Raw genomic sequence first — 12240 nt, forward strand, 5'->3', positions numbered from 1 at the left:
GTGGCCGTGATCGCACATTGAGTCGTCAAGCAGGTATTATGTGCAATGCAGTAGAAACCAGTTCTGAACTGTCACACCGGTTGTGAGAGGCTGCTGACTTGGGGATGTTTGCTCCAGCTCCAATTCCGAGTTGGGCCAACTGTAAGAAGGGAGGACGCGCACTCGAACTTGGGCCGGCCGTGACCATTTTACCAGTGGTCGAGATCCTCCCGCGAGCTCAGGGAGGCCGGCTCGGGGCGCTGGCACTGCAAGTCGGCCACGGTGAGGGTCTGGAAGTATGGGGATGTCCGCTGCAGGCGGCCGCCAGACGGGATGCCAGGTCGCTGCGCGGGCAACAACGACGACGGGGAGGACGATGATGAGGGCGACGGGTGCGAGCAGCAGGGGCAACAACTGCAACAGAAAAAACTGATGAGGCATTGGCGCTCACATAGCGGATAGCGCACCACGTTCCGGACCTGGCGAGCCGAGTTCGAGTCAATCTCACGGTTAAGAATGGCAACAGCAAACATCAGAACCGATTTCCCATCTTCCTGTGCGCTTCTCGTGATCACCTGGCTTATAATACTTAGGTTTTTTTCGGTAAAGTCATGTAGGTAAAAAAATTTAATTAATAAAAGTAAAATAAGACAAATTAAAAATTCACGACGTTTCGGAAGCAACACAAGCCTCCGTCTTCAGGTGGAACTGTCACAGCCACGACAGCTGTATCAAGTAAATGAGAGATCACAAGAAATACCTGTATATATAATGGTTGAGGGGGGAAGGGCCAGGAATGGCACACTCTTTTATTAATATGGTAAGGTGAGGCTTAAGACCAAGAGTAGACTGCATAACATAGGACTGAGCCTTTGTTATGGAGAGGTGCGGTTTGTAACTAACACATGGCAAACATGACAAAAGTGTGAAAAAAGAAAAGCAAGTAAAAAACTAAAACTGGTAAAACAACAAACTGGCTGTCTATCAATGACCTGTAATAGTTGTCTGTCAAATAAGATGGTCCAAATAAGTGTAGTTACATCTTTTTTGCATGGTTAATCACATCTTTCCAATGATTACTCAGTTTGTAACCCTCATCACGGTTGAAATTATGTCTGTGTTTGTATATTTGTATGGCTTCGTGTACAAACCTTTGATGGTAGCTAGTAGGTTTGCAGAGCACCTTGGTCTCGGAAAAGACAATTTCATGAGAACCCACAGAGTTGTAACAGCTCATGCCACCACTCGGGCCCCCTCTCTCTCTCTCCCTCACGACCAGGCTGCCGCACGACCCGTCCCAGACACGACCCTGTCCGCATTGCACCGACGGCGTCGACCAGGACAGTCAACCACTGTCCGGCAGCACAATGATCGGGCGAGTACAAAATAGTGTAAAGGAGAGCCGACACAAGATTGCAAGGGGTTCGTCTTTTAATCCTTTTCTCCCATCCACACCTGTCCCCAGCCGTCCCAATCTCATTCCTGCCAAAGGCCCCTTCTTCCCGCCCGTTCTCCCCTTATATCTCCTCGATTACCCCTCCCACTAACCCTCCTATTGGTGGGAATCCTTCCCCTGACACCCCTACAATAGTTTAGTAATAGGTGTGCTACTTATTGGTCTCTGTGGCCTCCCTCTCGTCTCCGGTATAACACCACCCTCGCTCTACTCCCGACACCCCTACATCACCCCCACCCCCCCCCCCCCCCCCCGGAGAAAAAAAAAACGTCCTCGGTTCTGCCTCCCTCATGGACCATTTAAGTCTCCCTATGCCTCCCCCCACTGACAGTGACAACAGCCCTTAACCCCCCCATAACCATACAATGCAATATAACACAACAAAATCAATAGCGTGGCCTGCCTGGGTCTCCAGCCAGCGTCCCGTAACAGCCCGGACATCCACAGGCAGCAGATGACCGTGGCGACCCCCTCCTTCGAAGGCCCTCTCGTCGCGGTCTCTGGTTCGGTGGCGCCGGTGTCGCCTTGCCTGGTGCCGCTGTCTCTCCGGCCCCCGCGGCCCCCGGTAGTGCCGCCGCCCCATCAGGCCTCACATGGGGCGCTGTCGGTGACAAGGGTACACAGGGCACCGAACCCCCTGCCGGTCGGCGCGTGGTGGTCGGCGACCTTGGCCCGGGTAGGGATGATGATGATGATGATGATGTTGGCGGTGATGATGGTGGAGATGGTGGTGGAGAGATGTATGGCTTAAGGTAGGTGGGGTGTACAAACCATCGTCGCTTACCCAGTTGGACCTAGACGCACTGCGGTCAGAGTGCTTTAATGACCTCGACCGGCCCTTTCCAGGGTCGGTGCAGCTTTGGTGAGAGGCCAACCGGCACCTGAGTTCAGTGCAGCCATGCCTGGTCCCCGACTTTAAAGGGCTTGGCTGTCACTGTCCTCTCCCGTATCCGTACATTACTCTCTTGGCTCGTGGCCGATGCGGCCTCGGCTGCTTGGCGGGCCTCTCTCAAATAAATGATGGAGGTCTTTAGTGCCTTTGGCCATGCGTCAGCTCTTGCGGGAATGTCCGTCAGCTGCACCTCAATAGGTGGAACGGGATCCCGTCCGTACATCAGGAAAAATGGCGAGAACCCCGTTGCCGCGTGCGGGGCCACCCTATACGCCGCTAAGACCGATGGAATGTGGAGGTCCCAGTCGGAGTGGTTTTCGTCCACCACTTGGGACAGCATGGCCGCTATGGTGCGGTTAAGCCGCTCCACCATCCTATCGGTCTGGGGATGATATGGAGATGTTCGGACCTTTTTAGTGCCCAGGATAGAGCAGACGTCCTTCAATAGCCGTGAGGAGAAATTCCTGCCCTGATCCGTGAGCAACCGCTCCGGTGCCCCCTTATCAAGAACATAGCTTCCCACGAAGGCATCGGTGATGGTCTGTGCCACCTCGTGCAGTACTCGACCCCGACCAACAGGTATTTATTTCCCCGTGACGTTACCGGCAGTGGTCCCAGCGCAACCAATTCGTTGACCCTGGTCACCATAATGGGCTGTAGGGGCGCCCGGCTTACCCGGGGTGGCGGCTTTCGCCGCGCACATTCGACGCAGGTAGCGACCCATCGGTGCACGTCAGCGGTCATGCCTGGCCAAAAGTACCGACCCTGTAATGTGTACAGTGTCTTCCGCCCTGCCAGGTGCAGCAATTGTTGACGCAGTGACTCCGGAACTACCAGGCATCGCCGGCGCCCTGCCAGGTCCCATCGCATGAGGAGCTCCTCCCATACGATGTACTCCTCCCCCCTGCCTCTGCTGAGGCACGTAGCGTTCGCAGTGGGGCGTCCTCCAGCTGTAGACGTCTCCAATCGTCCAAGGTCAGCCCCAGGTTGTGATTGGTCAGCTGGACCTCACCCTGTGTGCCCTCCGCCGTGCATACGGGAGTGATGACCGTCCCCTCCGGCCTCACCTCCTTGCAGTGTGCCCCGCCTGTGGTGCATGCACAAGGGCCCTGGGGTGCCAGTCGGGACAATGCGTCTGCGTTGGCGTGTCTGGTCCTTTTGCGATGCACCACTTGGTACCTGTACTCCTGCAGGTGCTCTATCCACCTGGCCAGCTGGCCCTAAGGCTGGTCGATGCGGAGCGAATACTGCAAGGCCGCGTGGTCAGTGCGGACCGTAAATTTGCGACCATACAGGTAGGGTCGAAATTGCTGCACGAAGTGAACGACTGTCAGGAGTTCCCTACGTGTGACGCAGTAGCGCTGCTCCGATGATGAAAGCACGCGACTACCGTAGGCGATAACCACCTCCCGACCCTGCTGGACTTGCGACAAGACACTGCCGATGCTCACATCCCTGGCGTCCGTGTCCAGGATAAATGGGAGGCCAAAATCCGGAAAGGTCAATGGTGGTGCATCTGTCAGACGCGAGCGCAGCTGCTGGAATGCCTCTTCCTCCAGAGGGCCCCAATAAAACCTCTGGTTCTTCGCCGTCAACACGTGCAAGGGCTTGGCAATGGTTGCGAAGTTGGGTACAAATCGGCGGTAGTAAGAAACGAAACCCACAAACTGGCGTACCTCTGGAACCATTGTGGGAACAGCCCAGGCCCTCACGCAGGCCATCTTTTCTGGGTCTGTAGCCACTCCAGACTCACTGATGACGTGGCCCAAGTAGCGTACCGACGACTGCATAAGGTGGCACTTCGACGGCTTGAGCTTCAAGTTTGCGTTCCGGAACCGCAGGAATACCTGACGTAATCGGTCAATGTGTTCCTCGAATTATCGGCTGAAGACAATGATGTCATCCAGGTAGATGAAGCACGTTTCCCATTGGATGCCTGCTAAGGCCAACTCCATTAAGCGTTGGAACGTCGCCGGCGCAGTCTGGAGGCCCATAGGCAGGCAGTTGAACTCGAACAGGCTCTGTGGTGTCCGGGACGCTGTTTTAGGCCGGGAGTCCGCGTCTAGTGGAACCTGCCAGAACCCGGACAATAAATCCAGCGTACTGAAAAATGTTGCTCCCACCAGTGCATCCAATGAGTCGTCGATATGTGGTAGGGGATATGCGTCGGCCAGCATGACGGCATTGAGGTGTAGGAAGTCCACACAGAATCTCAATGACCCGTCTGACTTCTTGAATAGGACCACCGGTGCCCCCCAGAGACTCGAGGACGGAGAAATTATGTCGGCCCGCAGCATCTCCTGCACCGCTTGTTGAATGTGCCCTTTTTCCATCGGGCTCATTCTATATATTTTTTGGCGCAGGGGTGCGGCGTCACCCGTGTTGATGTGGTGCTGCGACAGATTTGTGTGTCCTAGGTCGAACGGTCCCCGGCTGAACACGTCCGAGAACTCATGCAATAACGAGTGCAGCTGGTGTTTCTGGTCGGGCGGCAATCCCGGCTCAGGCCCCGCCAGCTGGTCCATCCACGATTCGTCCCCTCTGTCCTCGGACTGGCTGATGCTGCCTATTGGAGGTGTTCAGCACCTGAATGAACAGATGCTGGTTCCTCTGGACAATAGTTTCGGCTCCCACCAGTGCATGGCGATCCGTGGCAGCTGATGCCGGAGACACCAGCATGGGTGAGTCCGGCCGGGCTGTCACGAGGGAGGACCGATATCGCAGCGGAATCAGCATCTGGGCTGCCGGGGAAATGGAGACAGACTTACTGACCAGAGCCTGCACGTAGGGTACACCCCGGCCGGCCCCCTCCGCCTTCAGGAAATGGAGATGCGTTCCCTGGACTTCCACCCGCCCATTGGCCAGATCGATTTTCATTGGCATCCGACTCAGAAAGTCCGTCCCCAACAGGCATTGTACGGGCAACATTGCGGAGACAAGGATGGGTCCTGCTACCGAAAGCTGCCCAATCTGTATCGGGGCTTCAACCTGGCCCAGGAAGCCCATGCTGCCTCCATTTTCTGCAATGAATGTCGTCTTGATGGGGGATAAAGGTCAGTTTTTATCTGGCAGCATCTCGTGCATGGTGCTCGAGATGATCGTGGCTGATGTCCCCATGTCAACCAAGATACGTGCTGACACTCCCGCGATTTCACCAACCAGGACCGAGGTTCCTGACATGGTCGCTACCGCCCGCCTTGCCAGCTTCCTCCATTGTGTGGCTGAGTCCGGCCACTGACCAGGCGGCGTCTAGTTATCCTGCGGTGCATGGTGAAATGATGGGGGATGGATGTGAATGGACCGAAGATGGGGTTCCCCCCTTTGGAGTGCGTCGCAGCCGGGTGAATGCGCCCTTGTTACATGGTGTGGGCTCCCCCCTAGGGTGTGGGCTGGGCTCCCCATGTGGTGCAAATTGCCCCCCTTTGGTGACGTAGGATGGGCCCCCCCCCCTTTGGAGTGTGTCGCAGCACGGTGAATGCGCCCTTGTTACATAGTGTGGGCTTCCCCCTGGGGTGCGGGCTGGGCTCTCTATGTGGTGCAAATTGCCCCCCCCTTGGTGACGTAGGATGGGCCCCCCTTGTGGTGTGGAGGGGCCCCCCCATTGTAGTGGGTGGTGGGGATTGGGGGGTGGGCCTTCCCGTGAGCCCATCCCTTCTCCCCTTCCTTTGTCACGGGGGCGTGGGCCCCCTTCATGGTGTGGTCCCCCTGGTCCTGTCTCGCTCCGGCGCAAAGCGATGGTGAGGCGGGGCGTGGAACTGCTCCAGGGCGCAACGGCAATTGTGTGTGCTGCCTCAGCCCAGGGGCCGTTGCCCCTGGCAACTCGCCGGCGTCGCAGGTAACTAGTGACGTCACTTCCGGTTGCGACGTCACGTCCACCCGCGAAACCACGCCCGCCCGCGACGGCACGTCTGGCCGCGACGTCACTTCCGGCCTCGGCATGATCCCCGGCGCGGTTCCCGGCCCCGGTGCGATTCCCGGCGCGGTTCCTGGCCCCGATGTGATTCCCGGCGCGGTCCACGACACCACTTCCGGCTGCATCGTCACTTCGGGCCACGACGTCACGTCCGTTTGCTTCCGGTCGTGACGCGATCGCAGTCCGCGACGCGATCGCAGTCCGCGACGCGATCCCCAGCCCCGGCGCGGTCCCCGGCCCCGGCGCGATCCCCTTCTGACCAGGACAGTGGGGCCCGGGGCCCCACTGTCCTGGTCGGCCCGACCAAGAGGCGTCACTCGCCTGGATCCTGTCAGTGTTCGGCCCCGGCGGGTTCCAGGTGGGGTTGGCAGCCTCCGGCTCCGTGCGGCACCCCCTCGCCACATGCCCCTCTCGACCACAACGGTGGCAGACCCACAGGGCGTTCCGTCGGGGTGGCTCGGCGCGGTGTTGTAGAGGCGGCTTCCAGTGACGCGGCGGCTGGTCGCGCCCCTGGTCTCTCTGCTCCCGCCAGCTCCCAGATCGCCGCGTACACCTCCCGCAGTGATGGCTTTGGCTCGGATGTCGGGAGTCCGTTCCCAGCTGCCCCACAGGCAGCCTGCGGCGATGGTGCAGGTTCGGCGGTTGGTGTCGCTGGACCCAGTAGCGCCACGGCAACGGCTCAGCTGTTCCCCCCCGCCACGCCCGCCACCTGGCCCACGGGTGGCGCCCGGCCCATGACCTGTTCAGCCCACAGCGAGGTGTGTTCCCCCGGCGTCACCACGGGCATTACAACGCCAGCGCGGCAAGCGTAGGCGATGAGGTGCTCGACCACGAGGTCCTCGAGCACTTTTTAAGTCAGGCGAGGGAAAGCCCTCCTCGCCAACACGAGCAGTGCACCCCTGTAGGCTAAAGGGGATTCTCTAGCCCCTCGCTGGCGGTCCTGGAATCGTTTAAAGGCTCCTTCAGCTGGGCAGATCTCCCCCAAAGCCTCGTAGGCCGCCTGTAGCGTGGTCTTGCTGTGCGAGGGAAGGGAGGTGTAAGAGGAGAGCGCATCGTCGTCCAGAACAGATTAAACGCTCATAATGCCTCTTCATCTGACCACTCGAGAGCGTGGAAGGCAGCCTCCAATCGGCAGACAAACGCCTCCCAATCTCCTCCCTCGGCCACGAACTTGTCGACGGGCCCCAGTCGACGCACCCATCCTGCCACCTGCTCTCCGTGTTGGGTGTTTAGCCCTGGGGGTTTTGGCGGGAGCGACGGAGGCTAGCGTGACGAGGTTGGTTGCGGCTCCTGCCCGGCTGGCTGGTCGGCCTCCGGGTCCCGTGACCTCTCCTCCCGTGGTACGCGTGGGGGTCCCGGTGCCGGCGGGCCCCCCATAGGGAGCCTCTGCAGTAGCTCCTGGAGTGCCCTCTCCACGCGGGCCATGCGGTCCTCCATAGGGTCCTCCAGGCGATCCGGGCCCCTTGCTGCTGATTCTGGTAGAAGGCCCCCTTGTTGCCCAGGATGGGAAGGATCCCCGGCCCATGCTTCCTCTTCCCTTGGCTCTTTTCCGCGGGGATTCTTCTTCGTAGCCATTGTAAATCCCACCGCTGCCACCAGATGTAAAGGAGAGCCGACACAAGATTGCAGGGGGTTCGTCTTTTAATCATTTTCTCCCATCCACACCTGACCCCAGCCGTCCCAATCTCGTTCCCGCCAAAGGCCCCTTCTTCCTGCCCATTCTCCCCTTATATCTCCTCGATTACCCCTCCCACTAACCCTCCTATTAGTGGGAATCCTTCCCCTGACACCCTTACAATAGTTTAGTAATAGGTGTGCTACTTATTGGTCTCTGTGGCCTCCCTCTCGTCTCCGGTATAACACCACCCTCGCTCTACTCCCGACTCGCAGTCGTTCTTCTCCGTGGAAATTTTTGGGGTTTGGATCGCCGCCCGAGCACAACGTTGTGTCGTGCACCTCTTCTCCACCCGGCACAGTGAATGTGATTGTGTTGTGACGTCGCGAACAAACGGTGATGTGCTGCTTCAGCAGCTTCAGCAGCAGCACATCACCGCTGTGTTGTTGTACAGTCACACCACTGTGTTCATTCCCTTCTCTGGTATGCAAGAGGTCGTGGGTTCAACCCCGACACCGATGCCCGCTGCTGTCTGGAGTTTGCGCTGGCCGCTCTGCGTCGCTGGGCCGGCGCTCGGCAAGCGCTGCAAGTGTCGGGGGGAGACTCTCGGCAGGCACCTGAGACAAAAGCCCCTGGGCAGATATGAGTTCTGTATTAAGACTCGGACACGCTTAGTAAGCGAGTCATCTTCCTGGTTTTTTTCAGTAATGTCACGTAGAAGGGAAGTAATAAAATAATAAAAATAAAACATAATAAAACAATTCTCACGACGTTTCGGCCACAACGCAAGCAGCCGTCTTCAGGTAAAGAATGAGAACCTGTCAAGCTGGGAGCTTATATAGACGCTGAGTTGGGGGGGGGTAAGAAGAGCCCCCCCCAACTTCATCTTCAGGGACACAAAGCCCTGAGTTCTGTATTAAGACTCGGACACGCTTGGTCAGCGAGTCATCTTCAGGGACACAAAGCTCTGGGAAATGGTTAACTGGTAAAGAACGTGCTCGCCCAAACCCCATTACATGACCAAATTTCTTCCCCTTCTTGAAACCAGTAGTGGAGTTTAAGAGCCTGCTACTATCTAGATTTGAAGTTAACTGCAGGGATCATACTCTTTGGTTCTTTCGGTAAAGTCACATAGGTATAAAATAAAATAAATTACGTTTCTATTGCAAAACAAGCAATCATTTTCTTACCTGATGATTGCTTGTTGCAATCGAAACGTCGTGATTTAATTTATTTTATACCTATGTGACTTTACCGAAATAACCAAAGAGTATGGCCTTCTACTAGTTTTTAAAGCTTTGCATGGGCTGGCATCACCATATATTCATGAGTTAATTCATCCGTACACCCCCTCAAGGTCGTTGAGATCTGCAGACTCCACCCTACTGCGCAAATCTCGATCTCGGTCGCGTTCCTGGGGTGCGCGGCAACTTCCTGCATCTGTGCCATGGCCGTGGAATTCCCTGCTGCTGGAAATTCGTTAATCCGACAAATGTGGATATATTTAAGTCTTATCTTAAAACTATGTCTCCTGAAGTCCGTTTATTCTATTTAGCTTCTCTGTCTCTCTTCACCTTTCCTTTATCCTTATTCTTACAAGGCGCCTTACAGATCAATGTTAATCTTCTATCTATATGTATAAAAGTAAAAAAATGTTTGTCGGTTTGTGGCTTTGTGTGTTCGCGCGCTTGCAAAGGATTTGGGTCTCCAACGGTGGGGTTTATGTTAAATAAAAATAGCCAGGTACCATGCCGTAAGCCCCGCCCGTGAGCAAGCGCTATTCCTTTTTCACATCCTTAAACATGTAATAAGTTAAATTAGTGATTTAGTGCAATTTTTTTGCACTGTCTTTTTATTTATTTATTACGCGTGCACGGCCAGACCAAGTCACATGCCTTTGATGGGGGACGGCCCATGCAAAGTCACACGCCTTCGGTGGGAGTGAGGGGGACATTTTAGATTTTTAATATTTTAGAAAAAAAATTGGCCAGAGCAACGCAAGGTGTAAAAGCTAGTTATTATTAAAAGGGGGAGAGAGCAAGGCGAGGGGAGTTCTTGTTGTGGAGGGCTGCAGCCGCGGTGAGTTACCTGGCCGTATGACCGGGGACGTTACCCGTGGGTCATCTAATGAATACACCTTTACTGAACATGGCGACGGTGTGGGCTGAATATTTCCACGAGCGACAAACGAGGGTGTCCGAGCGTCCACGCATGCGGTTTTATTTCTCGAGCATCATGAGAGAGAGCCGTGTCTTTGCGGCATAGAGCCCGGCGATGGGCGCGCCCCTCTCCCGGTCGCAGAGTCAGGTCGCCGCGGCAAGGGGCCACCCGACCGGCATAAATAATGACAAGCTTGCTCACTTGTTAAATACCAACAACCGTGATGAGCACAGCGCCAGGGAATCGGTCCAGACCTCCCCCCCCCCGCCTCGTACAAACACAACCGCGCGGATGCATCTCACGTGCCCCTTTTCCAATGGCACACCTGAGCCAGAGTGGTGCCAGTGTAGTGGTGGTGTTGACGTGCGCCGACTGTGACAGTGATGGATCACGGGGCGGCGCGGGGTGCGGGGTTGGGCACGCGTTGTAGGCGTGGTGTGGACGCGCGCGCCGGGAGTGACAGATGACGGGGCGGCGCGGCGTGGGTGCTGAGGCACGCTGAGATGTGGGAAAACAGGATCGTAGCCAGCGCCCAGTGATTGGTCGAATAGGATGGGTGCTCGCAGCGACGTCCGCAGGTGGGGTATAAAGGGGGACGCGCGAGAGCACTCGGGGAGAGTTACCCAGTTGAAGACCAGAAGACGGAGCTGAAGACCAGGTGCCCCGAGACCCCTAGTCCCGCCGTCCTTGTGGGGACCGGGGCCCTGTGTGGCTCGGAGGCGAGACTGTGGGACCCGGGGTCCGACGCCCACGTGGGTCGGGCTGGGGACCCACAGTCAAGACGGACACCCCGGGCAGGGAGTGTCCCGAATAGCTCAGTGGGCGTTAGTCGCCAGGGTAGCTAAGAGGGCGTTAGTCGCCAGGGTAGCTAAGTGGGTGTTTGTCACCCGAATAGCTCAGTGGGCGTTAGTCGCCAGAATAGCTCAGTGGGCGTTAGTCGCCAGGGTAGCTAAGAGGACGTTAGTCGCCAGGGTAGCTAAGAGGGTGTTTGTCACCCGAATAGCTCAGTGGGCGTTAGTCGCCAGAATAGCTCAGTGGGCGTTAGTCGCCAGGGTAGCTAAGAGGGCGTTAGTCGCCAGGGTAGCTAAGTGGGTGTTTGTCACCCGATTAGCTCAGTGGGCGTTAGTCGCCAGAATAGCTCAGTGGGCGTTAGTCGCCAGGGTAGCTAAGAGGGCGTTAGTCGCCAGGGTAGCTAAGAGGGTGGTTGTCACCCGAATAGCTCAGTGGGCGTTAGTCGCCAGAATAGCTCAGTGGGCGTTAGTCGCCAGGGTAGCTAAGAGGGCGTTAGTCGCCAGGGTAGCTAAGAGGGTGTTAGTCACCCGAATAGCTCAGTGGGCGTTAGTCGCCAGGGTAGCTAAGAGGGCGTTAGTCGCCAGGGTAGCTAAGTGGGTGTTTGTCACCCGAGATACTAAGTGGGTGTTAGTCACCTGTGAACGAGTTTGGTAAAATAAAAGAGTGTGCTCCCCGTGAAGTCGTCTCCCGCCGAGTTACTACATTACACCAGCACAGTACAGATGGTGGTTTTCCCCTTGGTCACACCCGAGCCAGTGCAGGGCCAGCACGGTACAAGTGTTGGTTTGCCCACTGGTGCATCCGAGCCATGCCAGAACTGAACCGCGACAATTACGCCGCTGCTACTGTAGCTGCTACCACCCTTAGAAGAAGTCCGAGTTTGGCTGGGGGCAAAGCAGGGTCAGGAAGGGGGGGGAGGGGTGGCTGGGCTAACGACTCGGCGCACCGAGTCACGACATCGACTGGCCTCCGCAGTGGAAAAACTACGGCTAGCGCCCCCCTGCCCCCCTGGCCATGCTGGGTGGCCGGCTTGGCTACGGCTCGGTTGTGGCGTGGGAAAAAAGGATCTCCATGACGGAGAGTACAAAACAGAAGATTTGCAACGACAAAGATCCCCCATACAGCCTTACAGACTGTTGGGCAAGTGCTGTTAGCGAGTAGCACCTATGAAGGCCGGTACTCTGATACACAAGGGGGTAGGTGGCCAGCACCACGCCGGACCACCTTTGTCTCCCCAGTAGCGATGTTTACACACCACACCAGGTACTCATTTGAGGCTGAGTCGACCTAGGGGAGGCCCAGGATCAGTTCAGATAATCGTCACTGGTGTTGGCCGTGAGCGGAAATCGAACTCGGGTCGCCGGGTTTGTAGAACAGGGTAGCGCTAACCACGACACTACCTCTCCACACTCAGGTAGTTGCGTTCCTGAAGA

General features: G+C 56.8%; 1 protein-coding gene across 1 annotated transcript in view; it reads right to left on the minus strand.

The window, feature by feature from the left end:
* Positions 1-289: 289 nt before the first annotated feature.
* LOC144952352 (cyclic AMP-dependent transcription factor ATF-6 beta-like) overlaps positions 290-12240 on the minus strand; it is a 57289-nt gene continuing 45338 nt past the window's right edge. Inside the window, exon 17 of the mRNA XM_078882728.1 lies at positions 290-393. The gene's annotated coding sequence lies outside the window, so the exon portion shown is untranslated. The remainder of the gene's footprint in view (positions 394-12240) is intronic.

This window comes from Lampetra fluviatilis, chromosome 67, assembly GCF_964198595.1.
Source record: "Lampetra fluviatilis chromosome 67, kcLamFluv1.1, whole genome shotgun sequence".
Classification (NCBI taxonomy): domain Eukaryota; kingdom Metazoa; phylum Chordata; class Hyperoartia; order Petromyzontiformes; family Petromyzontidae; genus Lampetra; species Lampetra fluviatilis.